The 14,611-nt window shown below is 33.4% G+C and overlaps 3 non-coding genes across 3 annotated transcripts; all 3 read left to right on the forward strand.

The window, feature by feature from the left end:
- The first annotated feature begins 2,199 nt into the window (after positions 1-2,199).
- TRNAR-CCU (transfer RNA arginine (anticodon CCU)) lies at positions 2,200-2,272 on the forward strand. The gene has a single exon. It is a non-coding gene; the product is annotated as a tRNA-Arg (tRNA).
- A 4,427-nt stretch (positions 2,273-6,699) lies between these two features.
- On the forward strand, positions 6,700-6,772 carry TRNAR-CCU (transfer RNA arginine (anticodon CCU)). Its single transcript has one exon. It is a non-coding gene; the product is annotated as a tRNA-Arg (tRNA).
- Positions 6,773-8,199: 1,427 nt separating this feature from the next.
- Positions 8,200-8,272, forward strand: TRNAR-CCU (transfer RNA arginine (anticodon CCU)). Its single transcript has one exon. It is a non-coding gene; the product is annotated as a tRNA-Arg (tRNA).
- Positions 8,273-14,611: the final 6,339 nt, after the last annotated feature.

A 14,611-nucleotide genomic window follows, 5' to 3' on the forward strand; every position in this document is an offset into this window, starting at 1 on the left:
TACACCTATGGATACATAAAACTGGGCAATAACACAAATGCACAATATAATTGATTACCTTATGATTAGAATATTACTTTTATTAGGTACTTTAGTATTGGGTGCAGTAGTTTAGTGGACTTAAAAAGTAACTAATTTAAAATTAATAAACCAAGTTAATTTACTTAGTCAACTCGATGCTAAAATCACTCAACTAAAAATAAAGTACTTTGTCCATGTGCTCCTGTGGCGCAATCGGTCTGTGCGCGGTACTTATAAGACAGTATCTGTTGAACAATTCTGAGGTTGTGAATTCAAGCCTCACCTGGAGCAAATGTAATTTTTTTTCTAATGTCTTCAGTTAATGATTATCATCTGCTTCCTGAACATCCTGATATGAAGGCAGAAAAAAAACACAAACATGACTGTTTTTAAGTACCAGTACACACAGCTGCTTTGGTTCATATGCACTGTAAACATTACTTTAGTTAGTCATCAAAATGGAATGCAAAAGACTACCTCTTTATTGGTAAAAGAGTTGCATCAATCTGTTTTGCTGCAATGTAACATGAGGGTCCACACTATTAGGTCTGGATAGTAAAATCACATTTCATGCTGGGATTTGTAAAGCAAAGAACACAAATAAATGACTTTCCTATATCGCAACAATTAATGATTATACTAATGAAAAAATCAGTTTCACTCAAAGATGTTACAAAGCCCCAGTGGCCTAATGGATACGGCACTGGCCTCCTAAGCCAGGGTTTGTGCTTTCAAGTCCCATCTGGGGTGATAGGCTTTATTTCATTAAAATAATGTTTTAGATGTTCCTTTTTTTCTTGCTTCATACTGCAGAAATGGCTCCACCAGAAACTTTAATCTGCTTAACAATCTGGTACCGTTCAGCTTGCAAAATTATGGCCCAGTATCTAAAAGCAGACATTTATTCTAATGACATTGTGGAATAGTTTCCAGAAAAGTTTACTATCACCTGGGACAGTGGCTTCAAGTCCCATCTAGGATGTATGTTCCTTTGTTGCTCATTCTCATTCTAGAAGTTATGCTTTTTTTCAATTCAGGTGACTGTCTTAATGGTATTGCAGAAAATCCATATATACCAAAACATACCTATTAAGTTTTAATTGCAATTTAATATCAGAGTGGCTACAAAATAACAATTTCTATTGCAATTGCTGATGGGTTTCTTGAAGTCCTTTCATCCATGTCATCAAAAGGGTAATTTTCTGCCTTTTATATTTCTTTGGACACTGACTTTACTGACAATTTAGGTGCTTCAGACCAAAAAAACAATGTTTACCTTTAAATATAGAGCACAAGTGAGATTTAACTTATTTTTATTTAAAGATACTGCATTTTTTGGTATTATAGTGTATATTTTCCCTATGCAACATTAAAGTTACATATATCTATAGCAAATATTATTTAAGATAAATAAACAGGAATTATTTTACAATTTTGATAATATTGAACTGTACAACAATGGCATGAATTCATTGCAATATACACCTATGGATACATAAAACTGGGCAATAACACAAATGCACAATATAATTGATTACCTTATGATTAGAATATTACTTTTATTAGGTACTTTAGTATTGGGTGCAGTAGTTTAGTGGACTTAAAAAGTAACTAATTTAAAATTAATAAACCAAGTTAATTTACTTAGTCAACACGATGCTAAAATCACTCAACTAAAAATAATGCACTTTGACCATGTGCTCCTGTGGCGCAATCAGTCTGTGCGCAGTACTTATAAGGCAGTATCTGTTGAGCAATGCTGAGGTTGTGAGTACAAGCCTCACCTGGAGCAAATGTAATTTTTTTTCTAATGTCATCAGTTAATGATTATAATCTGCTTCCTGAACATCCTGATATGAAGGCAGAAAAAAAACACAAAAATGACTGTTTTTAAGTACCAGTACACACAGCTGCTTTGGTTCATATGCACTGTAAACATTACTTTAGTTAGTCAACAAAATGGAATGCAAAAGACTACCTCTTTATTGGTAAAAGAGTTGCATCAATCTGTTTTGCTGCAATGTAACATGAGGGTCCACACTATTAGGTCTGGATAGTACAATCACATTTCATGCTGGGATTTGTAAAGCAAAGAACACAAATAAACGGCTTTCCTATATCGCAACAATTAATGATTATACTAATGAAAAAATCAGTTTCACTCAAAGATGTTACTAAGCCCCACTGGCCTAATGGATAAGGCACTGGCCTCCTAAGCCAGGGATTGTGGGTTCAAGTCCCATCTGGGGTGATAGGCTTTATTTCACTAAAATAATTTTGGAGATGTCCTTTCATTCTTGCTTCATACTACACAAATGGCTCCACCAGAAACTTTTATCTGCTTATCAATCCGGAACTGTTCAGCTTGCAAAATTATGGCCCAGTATCTAAAAGCAGACATTTATCCTAATGACATTGTGGATTAGTTTTCTGAAAAGTTTACTATCACCTGGGACAGTGGCTTCAAGTCCCATCTAGGATGCATGTTCCTTTGTTGCTCATTCTCATTCTAGAAGTTATGCTTTTTTTCAGTGCAGGTGACTGTCTTAATGGTATTGCAGAAAATCCATATATACCAAAACATACCTATTAAGTTTTAATTGCATTTTAATATCAGAGTGGCTACAAAATAACAATGTCTATTGCAATTGCTGATGGGTTTCTTGAAGTCCTTTCATCCTTGTCATCAAAAGGGTAATTTTCTGCTTTTTATATTTCTTTGGACACTGACTTTACTGACAATTTAGGTGCTACAGACCAAAAAAACAATGTTTACCTTTAAATATAGAGCACAAGTGAGATTTAACTTATTTTTATTTAAAGATACTGCATTTTTGGTAATATAGTGTATATTTTCCCTATGCAACATTAAAGTTACATATATCTATACCAAATATTATTTAAGATAAATAAACAGGAATTATTTTACAATTTTGATAATATTGAACTGTACAACAATGGCATGAATTCATTGCAATATACACCTATGGATACATAAAACTGGGCAATAACACAAATGCACAATATAATTGATTACCTTATGATTAGAATATTACTTTTATTAGGTACTTTAGTATTGGGTGCAGTAGTTTAGTGGATTTAAAAAGTAACTAATTTAAAATTAATAAACCAAGTTAATTTACTTAGTCAACTCGATGCTAAAATCACTCAACTAAAAATAAAGCGCTTTGTACATGTGCTCCTGTGGCGCAATCGGTCTGTGCGCAAGACTTATAAGACAGTATCTGTTGAGCAATCCTGAGGTTGTGAATTCAAGCCTCATCTGGAGCAAATGTAATTTTTTTTCTAATGTCTTCAGTTAATGATTATCATTTGCTTCCTGAACATCCTGATATGAAGGCAGAAAAAAAACACAAACATGACTGTTTTTAAGGTACCAGTACACACAGCTGCTTTGGTTCATATGCACTGTAAAAATTACTTTAGTTAGTCAACAAAATGGAATGCAAAAGACTACCTCTTTATTGGTAAAAGAGTTGCATCAATCTGTTTTGCTGCAATGTAACATGAGGGTCCACACTATTAGGTCTGGATAGTACAATCACATTTCATGCTGGGATTTGTAAAGCAAAGAACACAAATAAACGGCTTTCCTATATCGCAACAATTAATGATTATACTAATGAAAAAATCAGTTTCACTCAAAGATGTTACTAAGCCCCAGTGGCCTAATGGATAAAGGCCTGGCTTCCTAAGCCAGGGATTGTGGGTTCAAGTCCCATCTGGGGTGATAGGCTTTATTTCATTAAAATAATTTTGGAGATGTTCCTTTCATTCTTGCTTCATACTGCACAAATGGCTCCACCAGAAACTTTTATCTGCTTATCAATCTGGAACTGTTCAGCTTGCAAAATTATGGCCCAGTATCTAAAAGCAGACATTTATCCTAATGACATTGTGGATTAGTTTTCTGAAAAGTTTACTATCACCTGGGACAGTGGCTTCAAGTCCCATCTAGGATGCATGTTCCTTTGTTGCTCATTCTCATTCTAGAAGTTATGCTTTTTTTCAATTCAGGTGACTGTCTTAATGGTATTGCAGAAAATCCATATATACCAAAACATACCTATTAAGTTTTAATTGCAATTTAATATCAGAGTGGCTACAAAATAACAATTTCTATTGCAATTGCTGATGGGTTTCTTGAAGTCCTTTCATCCATGTCATCAAAAGGGTAATTTTCTGCCTTTTATATTTCTTTGGACACTGACTCTACTGACAATTTAGGTGCTTCAGACCAAAAAAACAATGTTTACCTTTAAATATAGAGCACAAGTGAGATTTAACTTATTTTTATTTAAAGATACTGCATTTTTTGGTATTATAGTGTATATTTTCCCTATGCAACATTAAAGTTACATATATCTATACCAAATATTATTTAAGATAAATAAACAGGAATTATTTTACAATTTTGATAATATTGTACTGTACAACAATGGCATGAATTCATTGCAATATACACCTATGGATACATAAAACTGGGCAATAACACAAATGCACAATATAATTGATTACCTTATGATTAGAATATTACTTTTATTAGGTACTTTAGTATTGGGTGCAGTAGTTTAGTGGACTTAAAAAGTAACTAATTTAAAATTAATAAACCAAGTTAATTTACTTAGTCAACTCGATGCTAAAATCACTCAACTAAAAATAAAGTACTTTGTCCATGTGCTCCTGTGGCGCAATCGGTCTGTGCGAGGTACTTATAAGACAGTATCTGTTGAACAATTCTGAGGTTGTGAATTCAAGCCTCACCTGGAGCAAATGTAATTTTTTTTCTAATGTCTTCAGTTAATGATTATCATCTGCTTCCTGAACATCCTGATATGAAGGCAGAAAAAAACACAAACATGACTGTTTTTAAGTACCAGTACACACAGCTGCTTTGGTTCATATGCACTGTAAACATTACTTTAGTTAGTCATCAAAATGGAATGCAAAAGACTACCTCTTTATTGGTAAAAGAGTTGCATCAATCTGTTTTGCTGCAATGTAACATGAGGGTCCACACTATTAGGTCTGGATAGTAAAATCACATTTCATGCTGGGATTTGTAAAGCAAAGAACACAAATAAATGACTTTCCTATATCGCAACAATTAATGATTATACTAATGAAAAAATCAGTTTCACTCAAAGATGTTACAAAGCCCCAGTGGCCTAATGGATACGGCACTGGCCTCCTAAGCCAGGGTTTGTGCTTTCAAGTCCCATCTGGGGTGATAGGCTTTATTTCATTAAAATAATGTTTTAGATGTTCCTTTTTTTCTTGCTTCATACTGCAGAAATGGCTCCACCAGAAACTTTAATCTGCTTAACAATCTGGTACCGTTCAGCTTGCAAAATTATGGCCCAGTATCTAAAAGCAGACATTTATTCTAATGACATTGTGGAATAGTTTCCAGAAAAGTTTACTATCACCTGGGACAGTGGCTTCAAGTCCCATCTAGGATGTATGTTCCTTTGTTGCTCATTCTCATTCTAGAAGTTATGCTTTTTTTCAATTCAGGTGACTGTCTTAATGGTATTGCAGAAAATCCATATATACCAAAACATACCTATTAAGTTTTAATTGCAATTTAATATCAGAGTGGCTACAAAATAACAATTTCTATTGCAATTGCTGATGGGTTTCTTGAAGTCCTTTCATCCATGTCATCAAAAGGGTAATTTTCTGCCTTTTATATTTCTTTGGACACTGACTTTACTGACAATTTAGGTGCTTCAGACCAAAAAAACAATGTTTACCTTTAAATATAGAGCACAAGTGAGATTTAACTTATTTTTATTTAAAGATACTGCATTTTTGGTATTATAGTGTATATTTTCCCTATGCAACATTAAAGTTACATATATCTATAGCAAATATTATTTAAGATAAATAAACAGGAATTATTTTACAATTTTGATAATATTGAACTGTACAACAATGGCATGAATTCATTGCAATATACACCTATGGATACATAAAACTGGGCAATAACACAAATGCACAATATAATTGATTACCTTATGATTAGAATATTACTTTTATTAGGTACTTTAGTATTGGGTGCAGTAGTTTAGTGGACTTAAAAAGTAACTAATTTAAAATTAATAAACCAAGTTAATTTACTTAGTCAACTCGATGCTAAAATCACTCAACTAAAAATAATGCACTTTGACCATGTGCTCCTGTGGCGCAATCAGTCTGTGCGCAGGACTTATAAGGCAGTATCTGTTGAGCAATGCTGAGGTTGTGAGTACAAGCCTCACCTGGAGCAAATGTAATTTTTTTTCTAATGTCATCAGTTAATGATTATAATCTGCTTCCTGAACATCCTGATATGAAGGCAGAAAAAAAACACAAAAATGACTGTTTTTAAGTACCAGTACACACAGCTGCTTTGGTTCATATGCACTGTAAACATTACTTTAGTTAGTCAACAAAATGGAATGCAAAAGACTACCTCTTTATTGGTAAAAGAGTTGCATCAATCTGTTTTGCTGCAATGTAACATGAGGGTCCACACTATTAGGTCTGGATAGTACAATCACATTTCATGCTGGGATTTGTAAAGCAAAGAACACAAATAAACGGCTTTCCTATATCGCAACAATTAATGATTATACTAATGAAAAAATCAGTTTCACTCAAAGATGTTACTAAGCCCCACTGGCCTAATGGATAAGGCACTGGCCTCCTAAGCCAGGGATTGTGGGTTCAAGTCCCATCTGGGGTGATAGGCTTTATTTCATTAAAATAATTTTGGAGATGTCCTTTCATTCTTGCTTCATACTGCACAAATGGCTCCACCAGAAACTTTTATCTGCTTATCAATCCGGAACTGTTCAGCTTGCAAAATTATGGCCCAGTATCTAAAAGCAGACATTTATCCTAATGACATTGTGGATTAGTTTTCTGAAAAGTTTACTATCACCTGGGACAGTGGCTTCAAGTCCCATCTAGGATGCATGTTCCTTTGTTGCTCATTCTCATTCTAGAAGTTATGCTTTTTTTCAGTGCAGGTGACTGTCTTAATGGTATTGCAGAAAATCCATATATACCAAAACATACCTATTAAGTTTTAATTGCAATTTAATATCAGAGTGGCTACAAAATAACAATGTCTATTGTAATTGCTGATGGGTTTCTTGAAGTCCTTTCATCCATGTCATCAAAAGGGTAATTTTCTGCCTTTTATATTTCTTTGGACACTGACTTTACTGACAATTTAGGTGCTTCAGACCAAAAAAACAATGTTTACCTTTAAATATAGAGCACAAGTGAGATTTAACTTATTTTTATTTAAAGATACTGCATTTTTTGATATTATAGTGTATATTTTCCATATGCAACATTAAAGTTACATATATCTATAGCAAATATTATTTAAGATAAATAAACAGGAATTATTTTACAATTTGGATAATATTGAACTGTACAACAATGGCATGAATTCATTGCAATATACACCTATGGATACATAAAATAGGGCAATAACACAAATGCACAATATAATTGATTACCTTATGATTAGAATATTACTTTTATTAGGTACTTTAGTATTGGGTGCAGTAGTTTAGTGGATTTAAAAAGTAACTAATTTTAAATTAATAAACCATGTTAATTTTCTTAGTCAACTCGATGCTAAAATCACTCAACTAAAAATAAAGCGCTTTGTCCATGTGCTCCTGTGCCACATTCGGTATGTGCGCGGTACTTATAAGACAGTATCTGTTGAGAAATCCTGAGGTTGTGAATTCAAGCCTCACCTGGAGCAAATGTAATTTTTTTTCTAATGTCATCAGTAAATGATTATCATCTGCTTCCTGAACATCCTGATATGAAGGCAGAAAAAAAACACAAATATGACTGTTTTTAAGTACCAGTACACACAGCTGCTTTGGTTCATATGCACTGTAAACATTACTTTAGTTAGTCATCAAAATGGAATGCAAAAGACTACCTCTTTATTGGTAAAAGAGTTGCATCAATCTGTTTTGCTGCAATGTAACATGAGGGTCCACACTATTAGGTCTGGATAGTACAATCACATTTCATGCTGGGATTTGTAAAGCAAAGAACACAAATAAACGGCTTTCCTATATCGCAACAATTAATGATTATACTAATGAAAAAATCAGTTTCACTCAAATATGTTACTAAGCCCCATTGGCCTAATGGATAAGGCACTGGCCTCCTAAGCCAGGGATTGTGGGTTCAAGTCCCATCTGGGGTGATAGGCTTTATTTCATTAAAATAATTTTGGAGATGTTCCTTTCATTCTTGCTTCATACTGCACAAATGGTTCCACCAGAAACTTTTATCTGCTTATCAATCCGGAACTGTTCAGCTTGCAAAATTATGGCCCAGTATCTAAAAGCAGACATTTATCCTAATGACATTGTCGATTAGTTTTCTGAAAAGTTTACTATCACCTGGGACAGTGGCTTCAAGTCCCATCTAGGATGCATGTTCCTTTGTTGCTCATTCTCATTCTAGAAGTTATGCTTTTTTTCAATTCAGGTGACTGTCTTAATGGTATTGCAGAAAATCCATATATACCAAAACATACCTATTAAGTTTTAATTGCAATTTAATATCAGAGTGGCTACAAAATAACAATTTCTATTGCAATTGCTGATGGGTTTCTTGAAGTCCTTTCATCCATGTCATCAAAAGTGAAATTTTCTGCCTTTTATATTTCTTTGGACACTGACTTTACTGACAATTTAGGTGCTTCAGACCAAAAAAACAATGTTTACCTTTAAATATAGAGCACAAGTGAGATTTAACTTATTTTTATTTAAAGATACTGCATTTTTTGGTATTATAGTGTATATTTTCCCTATGCAACATTAAAGTTACATATATCTATAGCAAATATTATTTAAGATAAATAAACAGGAATTATTTTACAATTTTGATAATATTGAACTGTACAACAATGGCATGAATTCATTGCAATATACACCTATGGATACATAAAACTGGGCAATAACACAAATGCACAATATAATTGATTACCTTATGATTAGAATATTACTTTTATTAGGTACTTTAGTATTGGGTGCAGTAGTTTAGTGGATTTAAAAAGTAACTAATTTTAAATTAATAAACCAAGTTAATTTTCTTAGTCAACTCGATGCTAAAATCACTCAACTAAAAATAAAGCGCTTTGTCCATGTGCTCCTGTGCCACAATCGGTATGTGCGCGGTAATCATAAGACAGTATCTGTTGAGAAATCCTGAGGTTGTGAATTCAAGCCTCACCTGGAGCAAATGTAATTTTTTTTCTAATGTCATCAGTAAATGATTATCATCTGCTTCCTGAACATCCTGATATGAAGGCAGAAAAAAAACACAAACATGACTGTTTTTAAGTACCAGTACACACAGCTGCTTTGGTTCATATGCACTGTAAAAATTACTTTAGTTAGTCAACAAAATGGAATGCAAAAGACTACATCTTTCTTGGTAAAAGAGTTGCATCAATCTGTTTTGCTGCAATGTAACATGAGGGTCCACACTATTAGGTCTGGATAGTACCATCACATTTCATGCTGGGATTTGTAAAGCAAAGAACACAAATAAACGGCTTTCCTATATCTCAACAATTAATGATTATACTAATGAAAAAATCAGTTTCACTCAAAGATGTTACTAAGCCCCAGTGGCCTAATGGATTGTGGGTTCAAGTCCCATCTGGGGTGATAGGCTTTATTTCATTAAAATAATATTGGAGATGTTCCTTTCATTCTTGCTTCATACTGCACAAATGGCTCCACCAGAAACTTTAATCTGCTTAACAATCTGGAACTGTTCAGCTTGCAAAATTATGGCCCAGTATCTAAAAGCAGACATTTATCCTAATGACATTGTGGATTAGTTTCCTGAAAAGTTTACTATCACCTGGGACAGTGGCTTCAAGTCCCATCTAGGATGCATGTTCCTTTGTTGCTCATACTCATTCTAGAAGTTATGCTTTTTTTCAATGCAGGTGACTGTCTTAATGGTATTGCAGAAAATCCATATGTACCAAAACATACCTATTAAGTTTTAATTGCAATTTAATATCAGAGTGGCTACAAAATAACAATGTCTATTGGAATTGCTGATGGGATTCTTGAAGTCCTTTCATCCTTGTCATCAAAAGGGTAATTTTCTGCTTTTTATATTTCTTTGGACACTGACTTTACTGACAATTTAGGTGCTTCAGACCAAAAAAACAATGTTTACCTTTAAATATAGAGCACAAGTGAGATTTAACTTATTTTTATTTAAAGATACTGCATTTTTGGTAATATAGTGTATATTTTCCCTATGCAACATTAAAGTTACATATATCTATACCAAATATTAGTTAAGATAAATAAACAGGAATTATTTTACAATTTTGATAATATTGAACTGTACAACAATGGCATGAATTCATTGCAATATACACCTATGGATACATAAAACTGGGCAATAACACAAATGCACAATATAATTGATCACCTTATGATTAGAATATTACTTTTATTAGGTACTTTAGTATTGGGTGCAGTAGTTTAGTGGATTTAAAAAGTAACTAATTTAAAATTAATAAACCAAGTTAATTTACTTAGTCAACTCGATGCTAAAATCACTCAACTAAAAATAATGCGCTTTGACCATGTGCTCCTGTGGCACAATCGGTCTGTGCGCAGGACTTATAATACAGTATCTGTTGAGCAATGCTGAGGTTGTGAGTTCAAGCCTCACCTGGAGCAAATGTAATTTTTTTCTAATGTCATCAGTTAATGATTATCATCTGCTCCCTGAAAATCCTGATATGAAGGCAGAAAAAAAACACAAACATGATTGTTTTTAAGTACCAGTACACACAGCTGCTTTGGTTCATATGCACTGTAAACATTACTTTAGTTAGTCAACAAAATGGAATGCAAAAGACTACCTCTTTATTGGTAAAAGAGTTGCATCAATCGGTTTTGCTGCAATGTAACATGAGGGTCCACACTATTAGGTCTGGATAGTACAATAACATTTCATGCTGGGATTTGTAAAGCAAAGAACACAAATAAACGGCTTTCCTATATCGCAACAATTAATGATTATACTAATGAAAAAATCAGTTTCACTCAAAGATGTTACTAAGCCCCAGTGGCCTAATGGATAAGGCACTGGCCTCCTAAGCCCCATGGATTGTGGGTTCAAGTCCCATCTGGGGTGATAGGCTTTATTTCATTAAAATAATTTTGGAGATGTTCCATTCATTCTTGCTTCATACTGCACAAATGGCTCCACCAGAAACTTTTATCAGCTTATCAATCCGGAACTGTTCAGCTTGCAAAATTATGGCCCAGTATCTAAAAGCAGACATTTATCCTAATGACATTGTGGATTAGTTTTCTGAAAAGTTTACTATCACCTGGGACAGTGGCTTCAAGTCCCATCTAGGATGCATGTTCCTTTGTTGCTCATTCTCATTCTAGAAGTTATGCTTTTTTTCAATTCAGGTGACTGTCTTAATGGTATTGCAGAAAATCCATATATACCAAAACATACCTATTAAGTTTTAATTGCAATTTAATATCAGAGTGGCTACAAAATAACAATTTCTATTGCAATTGCTGATGGGTTTCTTGAAGTCCTTTCATCCATGTCATCAAAAGGGTAATTTTCTGCCTTTTATATTTCTTTGGACACTGACTTTACTGACAATTTAGGTGCTTCAGACCAAAAAAACAATGTTTACCTTTAAATATAGAGCACAAGTGAGATTTAACTTATTTTTATTTAAAGATACTGCATTTTTTGATATTATAGTGTATATTTTCCATATGCAACATTAAAGTTACATATATCTATAGCAAATATTATTTAAGATAAATAAACAGGAATTATTTTACAATTTGGATAATATTGAACTGTACAACAATGGCATGAATTCATTGCAATATACACCTATGGATACATAAAATTGGGCAATAACACAAATGCACAATATAATTGATTACCTTATGATTAGAATATTACTTTTATTAGGTACTTTAGTATTGGGTGCAGTAGTTTAGTGGATTTAAAAAGTAACTAATTTTAAATTAATAAACCATGTTAATTTTCTTAGTCAACTCGATGCTAAAATCACTCAACTAAAAATAAAGCGCTTTGTCCATGTGCTCCTGTGCCACATTCGGTATGTGCGCGGTACTTATAAGACAGTATCTGTTGAGAAATCCTGAGGTTGTGAATTCAAGCCTCACCTGGAGCAAATGTAATTTTTTTTCTAATGTCATCAGTAAATGATTATCATCTGCTTCCTGAACATCCTGATATGAAGGCAGAAAAAAAACACAAATATGACTGTTTTTAAGTACCAGTACACACAGCTGCTTTGGTTCATATGCACTGTAAACATTACTTTAGTTAGTCATCAAAATGGAATGCAAAAGACTACCTCTTTATTGGTAAAAGAGTTGCATCAATCTGTTTTGCTGCAATGTAACATGAGGGTCCACACTATTAGGTCTGGATAGTACAATCACATTTCATGCTGGGATTTGTAAAGCAAAGAACACAAATAAACGGCTTTCCTATATCGCAACAATTAATGATTATACTAATGAAAAAATCAGTTTCACTCAAATATGTTACTAAGCCTAATGGATAAGGCACTGGCCTCCTAAGCCAGCGATTGTGGGTTCAAGTCCCATCTGGGGTGATAGGCTTTATTTCATTAAAATAATTTTGGAGATGTTCCTTTCATTCTTGCTTCATACTGCACAAATGGTTCCACCAGAAACTTTTATCTGCTTATCAATCCGGAACTGTTCAGCTTGCAAAATTATGGCCCAGTATCTAAAAGCAGACATTTATCCTAATGACATTGTCGATTAGTTTTCTGAAAAGTTTACTATCACCTGGGACAGTGGCTTCAAGTCCCATCTAGGATGCATGTTCCTTTGTTGCTCATTCTCATTCTAGAAGTTATGCTTTTTTTCAATTCAGGTGACTGTCTTAATGGTATTGCAGAAAATCCATATATACCAAAACATACCTATTAAGTTTTAATTGCAATTTAATATCAGAGTGGCTACAAAATAACAATTTCTATTGCAATTGCTGATGGGTTTCTTGAAGTCCTTTCATCCATGTCATCAAAAGTGAAATTTTCTGCCTTTTATATTTCTTTGGACACTGACTTTACTGACAATTTAGGTGCTTCAGACCAAAAAAACAATGTTTACCTTTAAATATAGAGCACAAGTGAGATTTAACTTATTTTTATTTAAAGATACTGCATTTTTTGGTATTATAGTGTATATTTTCCCTATGCAACATTAAAGTTACATATATCTATAGCAAATATTATTTAAGATAAATAAACAGGAATTATTTTACAATTTTGATAATATTGAACTGTACAACAATGGCATGAATTCATTGCAATATACACCTATGGATACATAAAACTGGGCAATAACACAAATGCACAATATAATTGATTACCTTATGATTAGAATATTACTTTTATTAGGTACTTTAGTATTGGGTGCAGTAGTTTAGTGGATTTAAAAAGTAACTAATTTTAAATTAATAAACCAAGTTAATTTTCTTAGTCAACTCGATGCTAAAATCACTCAACTAAAAATAAAGCGCTTTGTCCATGTGCTCCTGTGCCACAATCGGTATGTGCGCGGTAATCATAAGACAGTATCTGTTGAGAAATCCTGAGGTTGTGAATTCAAGCCTCACCTGGAGCAAATGTAATTTTTTTTCTAATGTCATCAGTAAATGATTATCATCTGCTTCCTGAACATCCTGATATGAAGGCAGAAAAAAAACACAAACATGACTGTTTTTAAGTACCAGTACACACAGCTGCTTTGGTTCATATGCACTGTAAAAATTACTTTAGTTAGTCAACAAAATGGAATGCAAAAGACTACATCTTTCTTGGTAAAAGAGTTGCATCAATCTGTTTTGCTGCAATGTAACATGAGGGTCCACACTATTAGGTCTGGATAGTACCATCACATTTCATGCTGGGATTTGTAAAGCAAAGAACACAAATAAACGGCTTTCCTATATCGCAACAATTAATGATTATACTAATGAAAAAATCAGTTTCACTCAAAGATGTTACTAAGCCCCAGTGGCCTAATGGATTGTGGGTTCAAGTCCCATCTGGGGTGATAGGCTTTATTTCATTAAAATAATATTGGAGATGTTCCTTTCATTCTTGCTTCATACTGCACAAATGGCTCCACCAGAAACTTTAATCTGCTTAACAATCTGGAACTGTTCAGCTTGCAAAATTATGGCCCAGTATCTAAAAGCAGACATTTATCCTAATGACATTGTGGATTAGTTTCCTGAAAAGTTTACTATCACCTGGGACAGTGGCTTCAAGTCCCATCTAGGATGCATGTTCCTTTGTTGCTCATACTCATTCTAGAAGTTATGCTTTTTTTCAATGCAGGTGTCTGTCTTAATGGTATTGCAGAAAATCCATATGTACCAAAACATACCTATTAAGTTTTAATTGCAATTTAATATCAGAGTGGCTACAAAATAACAATGTCTATTGGAA

The sequence above is a fragment of the Taudactylus pleione genome, unplaced genomic scaffold, assembly GCF_031769625.1.
Source record: "Taudactylus pleione unplaced genomic scaffold, aTauple2 ptg000473l, whole genome shotgun sequence".
In the NCBI taxonomy this organism is placed as follows: Eukaryota; Metazoa; Chordata; class Amphibia; order Anura; family Myobatrachidae; genus Taudactylus; species Taudactylus pleione.